The 12,277-nt window shown below is 40.9% G+C and overlaps 1 long non-coding RNA gene across 1 annotated transcript in view; it reads left to right on the forward strand.

Moving 5' to 3' along the window:
* LOC106885182 overlaps nucleotides 1-12,277 on the forward strand; it is a 393,401-nt gene that overhangs the window by 274,624 nt on the left and 106,500 nt on the right. The window contains exon 2 of the long non-coding RNA XR_001411397.1: nucleotides 6,583-6,672. This is a non-coding gene — a long non-coding RNA (uncharacterized LOC106885182). The remainder of the gene's footprint in view (nucleotides 1-6,582; nucleotides 6,673-12,277) is intronic.

The raw sequence follows: 12,277 nt of genomic DNA on the forward strand, positions 1-12,277 counted from the left end.
GACTGCATCGAGCCACCACCTCAGAAAAAGAGTTTGAAGCTGTCACCTTCTCTCCTGGGCGCAACATAAAACTAAAGCTGAGCTTTATCTATCTGCTGCAATTATCTGTTACTTGGCTTTTTAGCAGTAGAAATATTGACCAAAAAGCTGAGCTCTAACAGTTAATTCTGCGTAGCTGTGTGACTTCTGAAATTTCGGTTTTGAATTTAATCCAACGCTGACTGGAATTGTTTGGTGCTGCTGCTGTCTGGGCTGTTAGACTTTGCTGTGTTTGGAATTCCCAGAGGGATTTTTATTGAGTTGTTGTCCATGCCGCCCGGCTGTATTGGCATTCTAATTTTTTTTTTTTTTTTTAAGGTAAAGAATTAATTCTAAGTGTAAGAGCAATGTTATATAAGATCCAGCTATGCTAATCCGTTTTCAAGATGAAAATTGAACCTGAAGCCAAGTCCTTAATTGGCACTTCTGTTTCCTCAGCGCTGCTGAAATTAGGCAAAATTCAGTGGTCTTTTTTCAGCAGATGAAGTTCTGTTGTTACATCTTCTTCCTATTTTGCTCATTATAAGCATTGCTTTTGTCCCCTCTAATGCTATTACATTATGCTCCTCTAAGTTAATTTAAAGGGACTGACTAGCGCTGAACACCGTAAATCCAGATGACGTTTCAGGTTTTGTTTTTGGGCTAATTGGTTGGCCTTGCGTCTACTTGGTTGCTCTTTCTGTCACCCAGAAAATTCATTTACTTTGCATGGCAGGCACCCCTAGCAAGGGGTGTCCTTTGTGGCAAAAAAACCCCACAAAAACAAACACCAAAAAACCCCCCACAACCCAAAGCAGCTCTGAGGAGAAAGACCTGGGAGTCCTGGTGGACAACAGGGTGACCATGAGCCAGCAATGGGCCCTTGTGGCCAAGAAGGCCAATGGCATCCTGGGGGGCATCAGGAAAAGTGTGAGCAGCAGGTGGAGGGAGGTCATCCTGCCCCTCTGCTCTGCCCTGGGGAGGCCCCATCTGGAGCACTGGGTCCAGTTCTGGGCTCCCCAGTTCCAGAAGGACAGGGAACTGCTGGAGAGGGGACAGCAGAAGCTGCAAAGATGGTGAGGGGCCTGGAGCATCTCTCTGATGAGGAAAGCCTGAGGGACTTAGGTCTTTTTAGTCTTGGGAAGACTGAGGGGGCATCTGATCAATGTCTATAAATAAATATAAATGTGTCTTCAGTCCCATTCCCATTTCTGTCATTCCAGAGAGAGCCTGGAAGGTTTCTCACTCCCAGCTTCATGCTGCTGATGGAAAGTATTTTTGACTTATTGTTCCTGTGTACAGATAAAGAAAAATGAATGATGATTTTAGAAACTCCTAGATTCAGCACACAAGAAAAAGGAATTTCTCCCCTTTCTGGAGAGGGTGCAGCAGAGGCTACAAAGATGATGGGGGGCCTGGAGCATCTCTCTGCTGAGAAAAGGCTGAGGGACTTGGGCCTTTTTAGTCCAGAGAAGAGAAGGCTGAGGGGGGATCTGATCAACACCTATAAATACTTCAAGGATGGGTGTCAGGAGGATGGGGCCAGTCTTTTTTCAGTGGTGCCCAGGGACAGGACAAGAGGGAACGGGCACAAACTTGAACATAGGAAGTTCCACCTAAACATGAGGAGGAACTTCTTTGCTGTGAGGGTGGCAGAGCCCTGGCAGAGGCTGCCCAGAGAGGTGGTGGAGTCTCCTTCTCTGGAGACATTCAAACCCCACCTGGACACGTTCCTGTGGGACCTGCTCTGGGTGGCCCTGCTCTGGCAGGGGATTGGCCTAGATGATCTCCAGAGGTCCCTTTTAAACCCATATCATTCTGTGATTCTGTGTTTCTGTGAAAAATGTGTGGTAGAAAAGCAGTTCTTAAACCTCAGCTCTTAATCTAAGCATCAGAAAAGGAAAATCCATTCATAGCATAAAGAAGCTGTAGCTCCATATAGAAGTGATGTCTATGTAATGATAAATTTGGAAAGACTGGACCAAAATCTGAACTGTAACTACCAAAAGAGTTATAAGGCTTTATAAAAATAACAGAGGTAAGAAAATATGAGCAATATTGTATGATATAATTGCAATAAATGAGCATATAAAAATGTCTGAAGAGAAGTGTTCAGGAATCTTACGCTATTCATCTTCATGAAAAAGTGAATTATAGGCCTATTTTTAATAGTTAATAACAAAGAAAATAAATTCAGGCAAGAATAATGGAAAATGAGTTAACACAGTTGTATATACATTTTATATTTATCGTATCTTGTTATCTTGGAAGTAGTTAAGTAATAAGAACTGTTAATATTTGAGAACTTGCAGGGCAGAGGGCTTCACAGTGGATGGGGCATTTTCTTTACGGCTGGATTCTGGTGAAGTTTTGACAAATATGAAAGTTCTGACAGTAGGAAAAAAATGAAGGTGAAATCCCCAAAGGATTGTAGTGTTGGTTGTTACAGTGAGGGCTGTGATCAGTGTTTTTCATGCTCACTGTAGGTGAGACAAGAAGTTACTGTTTTTATTTGCTGCTTAAAGACGCTGGGAAAATGGATTAAAAAGAACAGGACAGTGGAAAAATAACATCATGGATGCTTTTTGCTAATAGTTTCTAGGAGGAACTAGAGGGCAAGCAGGCAGAAGGCCCTCTGAAGATCCTTGATTCCATTTCAGAAAGTCAGTGTGTGTGCTAGATGATCAGTTGGATTCTCCTGAGATCCTGTATTTCTAGGCTATTAATAAAGAAAAGTAAGTGGCATTACTCAGGGGTTGTGGATATTGGATAAATCATACGTATTTATTGTGCTAAGTCTCTCAAGTTGCCACGTATAATCATTATCATTCTCTTAGCTATAATTTTTCAAGCGGAAGTCCCTTGGTGGTGTAGACATCGCTAATTAAACCAGCCTCAACTAATGTTTGTGTAAAATATATTAGTGTAATAACAGCACAAAAATGTAATAATGACAGCAATAATGCGTCACGCTGATTAAACCTGTTTTAATGTTTGGATTATTTCACTTTCATTTACACTCTTCTTACTCCTTTTTCCGTGATGCCCATTGTGAATGCTGCTGTTAAAGCTTTCACTCATAGCACCAAACCTGCAGAAATGTTTATAAAAGCTTAAAATGTTTTTACATAAGATCATCCAGATCTTCATGTTTAGTAGTCAGTATTGGTCACTGATTGAGATTAAGCTATGAGACGACGTATTTTGAAGGACATCTTTCTACTGCAGTTTGCAGATAAACCCATTGTACTCTTCCTGTTCCCAGGGCTGGATGCTGTGATGTTCCACACTAATGAGCTCTTAAACGTCAGTAAATGAATATTTTTTTTCCAAAAATTTTGCATTTCTCTGATTTAATTTAATTTTTTTTCCCACTCAAATTTGTAATATCTTTATTCTTGTGATCTTTGCTTACATATAGTGTACATTCTTCCGTATACCATTGGTTCATGGTATGTAGATGATCTCAGCAGCTAGATATTTCTGTGTAGTCATCTGCAGGCCCTAACCATGCCTGAGTACTTTTAGGTAGCCGTCTACGTTACACATCTGGGAAACAAAGCTTAACTACATTATCCAAGGCTGAGAGGCTGCATCAAACTGCTACATTTCTTGGCCCAGGTGGCCAAGAAAGCCAAGAAAGCCAACAGCATCCTGGCCTGTATCAGGAACAGCGTGGGGAGTAGGGCCCGAGAGGTGATTGTCCCCCTGTACTGGGCACTGGTGAGGCCTCACCTTGAGTACTGTGTCCAGTTTTGGGCCCCCTACCATAAAAAAGACATTGAGGGGCTGGAGCGGGTCCAGAGAAGGGCGACAAAGATGGTGAGGGGTCTGGAGAATAAGTCTTATGAGGAGAGGCTGAGGGAGCTGGGGTTATTCAGCCTGGAGAAGAGGAGGCTGAGGGGAGACCTTATTGCTCTCTCCAACTCCCTGAAAGGAGGGTGTAGAGAGGTGGGGGTCGGTCTCTTTTCTCAAGTCACAGGCGACAGGACAAGAGGAAATGGCCTCAAGTTGCCCCAGGGGAGGTTCAGGCTGGATATTAGGAAAAATTTTTTATTTTTGTCAGTTAGGTTGACGGTTGGACAAGATGATCTTTAAGGTCCCTTCCAACCTAGAAGATTCTGTGATTCTGTGATTCTGTGATACATTCTTAGACAAGAATAAGTTATCTTTTGCCTCATCCTGTGGAGACATGTCCGTGTCACTCAGGGGAGGTGAGCTGTATATGAATGAGTTGGAATTTTTTTGATAGGAGACATAGATTGGTGAGGGAAAGGCTACGGTTATCAAGCTTAGAAATTTAAAGATTATTTCACTGTGTTTCATGTGATGCTTTTCTTTACTCCCTGTGAACCCATACATGACTTATGGACAACTGGAAGTCATCAAACCAGGCAAGGGGTTATTGAGAGCAGAATTAATTAACAGAAGAATTAAACAGTATTTCTCTCTTTTTCTCCTCTCCTCTCTTCTCCTCTCCTGACCTTATGTACTAAAAGTGTTACCTACTCTCTCACCACCTAGCTTTTTTCCACCCATTTAGAGGGAAGCTTATTTCTATAGGACTAAGGTAGTGAAGGGAAGGCAATTTGCTTTGGCAGATTGTGGAAGGAGGGTCTTCATCAAGGGCTCTGATGGTTTTCTGCCAACACAGCCTGGTCAGCCTTACTTGCTTTTCACCTAGGAGATACATTAAAGAGGTCCACCACAGCACATTGGTTTTATAATTTGCTACTCAACTATATTCCTTTGCTTCTAAATTTGTGCTTTGCCATCGCACTTATTCCTAGCCCTCAGTGCAGAATTGTCAAGGAACTGATTCCAAATTAGCCCCTTTTAATTGGCTAAGTAAGATGAGTTGCTGAGCACCTTGTGAGAGGAGCAAATGGTTCTCCAGGTAGCTGGCAGGACAGAACTGTCAATGACTAAAAATTTACACACCCTGTTACCAGTCTGTAGATGTAACTCTGTATTTTGTACCTTGTTGAGCATTTAACATTTGTTCTCAATCGCTTAACTCCAAAATTATTGAAGGGTGAGATTTGTTGAGAGTCCAGATCACTGATGTTTGCCTGAATATTTCCGGAACAAGATGATTCTTTTGAGATTCTTCTAATCGTTGAAGTTGTGCTGTGGCATTTCTGTACCTGTATTTCCAACACTGCAAGCCACTCCTAACTTGGCCAGGTGTGTTTAGAGCCAACCTGCCTTTCTTTAGAGCTAGATAAATGCAAAATGTCAGAATCACTGTTGCATGAAGGGCTGACAAAACCGGGGAGCTGTATCACGCTGCTGGCACTCATTCTATGAGCACCTGCATGCCATCACCTGTTCCTTCCTATTTGATGAGGCTTTAGATACTAAGTGGAGTTATTAGACAACCCAACAGATTCTCTCACTGCAGCTCGCTCTCAGTAGTATTTTCTCTCAGTTTTCATAGGTTTAAAATTACTAAAAGCTTCTAAGTCATTTGTTTTTTCCCCTCAGCACCCCCCAGCAGTAGTTTTTTTTCCTGTAGCGTCCTCACCTGTAGGGTGGCTGAGGACAGGTTCACAGGGGGCACAAAGAGTGAGTAAAAAGCCCAAGGCTTTTGTCACCACGTTCAAAATCATAATTCAGGAATCTGCAGGAGTAGGGTCACTTTTCAAAAATGTTTGAAATTCCCTGCTGACAACAAGGAACATTCCACAAAACTGACTGAAAATGTTTAGGGTAAACAAGAAATAGAACTTACTGACCACATTAACTAGAAGATAGTTGCTTACAGGTGCAAGAGGCAAAAATGTTTAAAATCAGTCTTGTTTTCTTTTTGAGGAAATTTTAAACTTTTTAAACTTCTGTCAGAACAGTAGGAATAAGCTCCTTTTCTTCTTGAGGAAATTTTAAACTTTTGTAAACTTCTGTCAGAACAGTAGGAATAAGCTGGATCTCACAAGTTGTACTGTACCTACCTATAGACATTCTTCATTTTCTTGGGAATCTCCTCCACTGTTAAATTGATTTCACTGCAAGAGTCTGTTTTCCAACCTACCTGTTTCTTTTCTTCATGTATTCTCAGAAACACACATTGAAAAGGGAAAGAGGGAGGTATTCTGGGATATAATCTACAGAATTTCCTTCAGATCCTTCTACCATTAATATTCAAGGAAAAAGTGATATTTTTTTTCATAAGAAAAACAAGGGGGTTTGGCCAAGATCCCCCTTTGTTTATAGTATTTGTGACAGGTCTTTGTGGTTGAAACTGGGAATGAATGCTTCCTGGAAAGCAAAACCTTTGTTCCTGGCGTAACAAAATAAAACAGAAATACTAAAGAAACTCCCCGCAGCTCAAGTAACTTTTTACTTATGCATGAAATAAATTCTTGACTCTCATAAAATGTTAATAGCATGTTCACCCTCACAAATACAGATTTAATTATGCAGGTTTTTTAATGAAATTGTAGCATGTTCCTGTAAATTGCCCAGCTGAGATTTTATGTTTTCGTATATTACCACAGCGTGACTACTGAAAAAACTGCCAATCATTTAACCTCGTGTTTTGTTTCTTTTTTTTTGTCTTCCCAGAAATGAATTTCCTTATTGCGAGAAATCCTGATTATTAATCGATGCAGAAAGCAAAGGGGCTGATGTTCTCCCAGGTGTTCTGCACAACATGTAAGTGCAACACATTTTACTGTAACATCGATCCCATGTTCTGTTTAGCTAGTGATTATTATTTGATTTTATCAAAGAAGCCATTGGTTAGAGATGTTTCTTAATTTATTTTTATCCCAGGAGCAGATAAAGCACGGTGACAGATTGTGTCTGAGGTCATACCTTTCTGAAGGCATTTTTGTCCCCTTGTTTTACTCTGCACATTAATCTCCATCAGACTCTGCTACACATTTATAACCTTCGCTTGGGAAAATCCATAGCAACACAAGTCAAGATTAATGGTAATTGATAAGCAAAGCTCTAAAAAAAATTATACAGGGCCTACCTGGTCAGCAAAATGACCTGACACTAGATAAATGTCTTTATTTGTTAGCCTCCCCCCAAAATAGCAGTATTGTGACCTTTTATAGTAGGCGCTGCAAAAACCAGACTACACAATGGCTGACAGAAATGTAAACTCTGATTAAAATCTTCAGTTTTGAGAAGACACTAAGTAATATTAATGACCTTCTCAGACTTAATGCACTAGTACACAAGGGAAGGCAAAAAAGGCCATTTGTCCTTTCTCCCAGCAAGATGGACTGAGCGTCGTTGCTGTTCAGTAAAAATATTGTTTCTGATGTCTCTAGAGGGACGGCAATCTTAAATTTTCTTCTCTTTATGTTTTATTTCATTGCCATAAGCGTTTACTGCCTGGTAAAGGTCCAGGCCTTGAGACTGATGTTGGATCTCAGAGTCTTCATTTGCCTTTTGAAAGGCTAATTGATTCAGCTTTGTTCCTGACGCTGTTTCGGTCTTTTGCTGGGCGCAAACATTTGTGAGGATGATTTTATTGGCTCCGGTATTTGGGGATTGAATATCTGTCATTCCAACAGTCACGCGCTTCCACAGAAGGAGGATTTGGAGCATCATCCTATTATGCAGTATTTGCAGCATAATTTCTGTCGCTCTTTTTAGAAAAGCTCCGGTCTGAGATTAGAAATTCTCTCAGCTGACTGGGGTGAGGATTTATATATAGTGACTAGAGAGAGCCCAGACGGGAGCTTTGCCACTCAGCTCAGTTCATGTGAACTTCCCTGCCAACTCTAAATAATAAATTACGTAAGAAAAAATGGTCTTTTTGCACATGACTTATCCATCGAAGGAAAGAGTCATTTGAATCTGTCTGTTCAACTGCAGAGTAGGGCAGAGTTTCTCAAACTGGGATGTAAAAGGTCTGCAATAGGAACTGCTGCGTATCTGTGTTGTCACCTGAAAGACCGACAACAAGAAGGTGCAAAAGTGGCCAAAAAATTGGAGGTGTGGTGTCAAAGTCCTTATTTTAGCTAGGAAGTCAACACAGGTATTTGTACCTTCATGCAGGGTTGGAGCAGGGGAAAAATAAATTCACTGGGCATCCCTTACCGATGTCTATATACTTTGTTGTTGTTGTTCATAAATACTTTCAATGTCGTGATCGCTTGACTTAAGATGAAAGTTTTCATTGTTAGGGAAAGAAAACTGATTTTTCATCACTGCATTGTGGAGATGAATTCTTTTACTTGATGTGCTCATTAGATTTTGTGGCAAAGAGATGGATTTGAAATGAAAAATTAAATGGATTAGTACCATCATATTCTGCAGACAAAAAAAAATGAGACTGCAGTTGGCCTAATATGACTCTGTAGCTATGGGCTGTAGCTGAGTAGGAAGCTGAAGCTTCATTTACATCCCATCATTTACATTTCCTGCTATCACAGCCCTTGTCATTTTATGATGCCCAGTTCTTTCCCTGCTTTCTGGAAGGTCCCTGTTTCTGTAAAAGGGTAGCAAAAGATGGGGGCTACACATAGTATTGGTGACTCCGTGACTCAGGGCAGCAGTCAAGTCGCCCCAGGGGAGGTTCAGGTTGATTATTAGGAACAATTTTTACGCTGAAAGGGTTATTAAGCTCCCCAGGGGAGGTTCAGGTTGAATATTAGGAACAATTTTTATGCTGAAAGGGTTATTAAGCTTTGGAATGGGCTGCCCAGGGAAGGGGTTGAGGCATCATCCCTGGAGGGCCATGGTTTAGTGATGGTTTTGATCAGAGTTAGGTTGATGGTTGGACTAGATGATCTCATAGTCCTCTCCAACCTCGACAAGACTAGGATTCTATGACAGTTTTTGAGTACTGCATTGAGGGTCCATAAACCTGGGGCAGCTCCTGATATTTTTCTTATGTTTCTTGACTGTCTTCAATGTCCTTTGAGTTGCTGAAAGGGTTATTAAGCTTTGGAATGGGCTGCCCAGGGAAGGGGTTGAGGCATCATCCCTGGAGGGCCATGGTTTAGTGATGGTTTTGATCAGAGTTAGGTTGATGGTTGGACTAGATGATCTCATAGTCCTCTCCAACCTCGACAAGTCTAGGATTCTATGACAGTTTTTGAGTACTGCATTGAGGGTCCATAAACCTGGGGCAGCTCCTGATATTTTTCTTATGTTTCTTGACTGTCTTCAATGTCCTTTGAGTTCTGTACTTCTTCCTGATTCAGAGAATTCAGTGTTTTTACAAAGTATCATTACTTCAGGGAATAGAAATTCTGTGTTAGGAGTTTTATGGCTGTGTAACTTGGGGGAAAAAATTAATCATCTGAGTAGGGCTGATAATAATCCAGGTATACATTATTTCTAAAGGGGTTTTAGGTGGATAATATTCTTCAGCTGAAAACACTGTTCAGGAATGATTAATTTATTCGTTTCTCTTGTTAAAGAATTGGCTGCTAACAAAGCATTTTATACTGTATAGTTACTTGAGGCACTTATTTTCAATTCAACTGAAAATGGCTCTAAGAGCAGAGAAATGAGTGACAATATGTTAGAGGACTGTGTATCAAAAAACACAGAGCTTCAGCTTGCATGCAAAAAATACCATTTAGCTGTGATAATAGTAATTAGATTTCAATCAGTTTCAATCAGTATGCTCCTTGTTATTAATCCATTTTTCTCCTTTCATTTGAGGAGGTCCTAATAACATGTTAGACAAATCATGCTCTTTAAAAACTTACTTGAAATAAAATTTTTTTTTGAATCCTTGCAATTTCAGGAATGCATTTTGTAATATTAATAATATGTTCCCATGCTGCTAATGTATGGATGCATCCTTGTAGGTGTGCACTATGTTGTACTTTTATTGTTGGTCCCAGTTTATTGTTATGAATGAAATTATTCTTCCCAATCAGCAAATGTTTGAGGGAACTGTGGGAGGTACAGCAAGAACATTGACTTTGAAGACCTAATAAAGCTTTTAAATTATAAGTGCTGGTTATTAATACGTAGGGTTGAAGTACTAAGGTAAGCTTTTTCCTTTGGTGTCTTAATTAGTTTTAAATCATCAGTGTTTCATCAGTTTCAGTTACTGTCTGAAGTTGGGGAATTTGTGGTGTGTGTACCCAGGCAAACCCTCGTGTGCATTCCTCACAGCAGGACTTCCATATGGGTTAGTGCTGGTGGAGTCTCAACTGAACATCTTTATGAAGCTTCTTCCTAGGAGCCACTTTTTGTGATGGACAGAAAGACACTGATCTTATTATATAGGGAGGTTTTTGGTTGGCTACTCTGATTATCTTTTTGGCCAGCTTAAAGAACAAAAGAATTTATTGTCAATGTTGTTGAGAAATTACTGCTAATTTAGAATCATAGAACGTTTTGGATTGGAAGGGCCCTTTAAAGGCCATCTAGTCCAACCCCCCTACATAAGCAGGGACATCTTTAACTAGACCAGGTTGCTCAGAGCCTCATCCAGCCTGATCTTGAATGTCTCCAGGGATGGGGCCTCCACCATGTCTCTGGGCACCCCGTTCCAGGGTCTCACCAACCTCACAGCAAAGAATTGCTTCCTATCATCTAAATCCCCCCTCTTTCAGTTTAAACCCTTCCCCCTCCTCCTAGGGCTCCCCTCCCTGATCCAGAGTCCCTCCCCATCTCTCCTGGAGCTCCTTTAGGGACTGGAAGGGGCTCTAAGGTCTCCCCGGAGCCTTCTCTTCTCCAGGCTGAACCCCCCCACCTCTCTCAGCCTGTCCTCACAGCAAAGTGGCTCCAGCCCATGCTACTAATTTAGTATTACTGTTTAGCTACTGTCTACAAGGTGTGGCCCTGACATGCTCCTGATGTGACACACAAGATGCTTGTGGGAGATGTGTGTAGACAGAGCACTAGTACGATGTTATCCCAATACAGAGCGTGTAGTTCCTGACAGCTCTTCTTACACAGTGATCAAAAGGTAGCAGAGTACACTTCAGGCATGTACATTCCATCCCTATTGCAGACCATTAAGTCACTTTATGTTCAATAAATATCTGTGTTATGTCCTTTTCTCTGTGTTGTTTTGGAGATTTTTTTTTGGTTATTTTGATACTTTTTATCCTGTGTCATATTTTTGTGCAGACACTTCATCTGTTGTTCACAGCTTCTGTGGGGCCTGTTTGACTAATGCTTTCATCAACTGTAGCTGTATAATACCAAATTCTTATAAATTCACCAACAAAACCTACAACCACTAAAACATCAGTCAAGAATGAAATAAAAATGTTCATGGAATATCGGCCAAATCTATTGCCGTCAGTAGATTCTAGGAAGTTCATAAAAATGTCAAAAAGAATAGCATTGTATTTTGAGATTGAAGAGGGCCCTCAGATTCCTTTTTTCTGTCCTCATCCAAAATAATCAAGGCAACATTCTTGATTTTCACCACGAAAAAAGAATGATACAGATTGCAGTCATTTACATGGTGATGATCTCTGTGGAGTATTGAGAGAGAAAACATACATTTTTCAGGAAGTGCTACAGTTTCTTTTTCAAGAGAGTTCCTAAAGAAAACCATCTGAAAAAGGAGAGCTTTTCTGCCTGGTCAGCACTATTAGTAGCTTGGCTTTGTCTCTTTACTCAACGCTTGCCTTGGGCTCCTCAGCAGAGGAGACCACAGCAGGAGCTACAAGGTCTTGGCTGCCCTCTGACCCCGCAGTCTTTTCTGGTAAAAGTTTATTCATGTATTTTGTGATTTCAAACAAAAAAAAAATATATATTTCATTCAAAGGTAGCCTGGCTTCTTGCCGTGTGTTTATAGTGTTACAAAAACCACTTTTAATTTCTTTTTCCTCCCCAAAATTACAAACATTTCTCTCCGATTGGCTTATTATTGCACATTCCCAAGGAGGGTGCCAAAGGAACAGCTTGGCTTTCCTTTGCACTGACAGCAGAGCTTTGCTGCTGAGCTGGGTCAGGATGGACTGAAGAGAACATGAGATTTATGTACTCAGGTGCAAATATCTGTCCCGGTTTGAGGTAAAACCGGATCAATTTTCTGTTCTGTAACTTTGCATTTTAGTTAGGCCTTTTCTAACTCTCTGAAATTAATGGCATATTGTGGAGAAAACTGTTCTTTCTCAGAGTGATAAGACCAATGTTTGTGCTCCATGCCAGGGAATGGTATGTAGAGAGGCCCTTGCTTATACTTATTGCTATAACAACCAAGGGCAGCCAATTTTCGTTATTTGCCCCTTAGAGGGTCGGAAACGGAAAAACATAGAGGGGTCACATCTGTGGGGAGGAACGGACAGGACAGGTGACCCAAACCTGACCAACAGGG

The sequence above is a fragment of the Calidris pugnax genome, unplaced genomic scaffold (genome assembly GCF_001431845.1).
Source record: "Calidris pugnax isolate Ruff unplaced genomic scaffold, ASM143184v1 scaffold3, whole genome shotgun sequence".
In the NCBI taxonomy this organism is placed as follows: domain Eukaryota; kingdom Metazoa; phylum Chordata; class Aves; order Charadriiformes; family Scolopacidae; genus Calidris; species Calidris pugnax.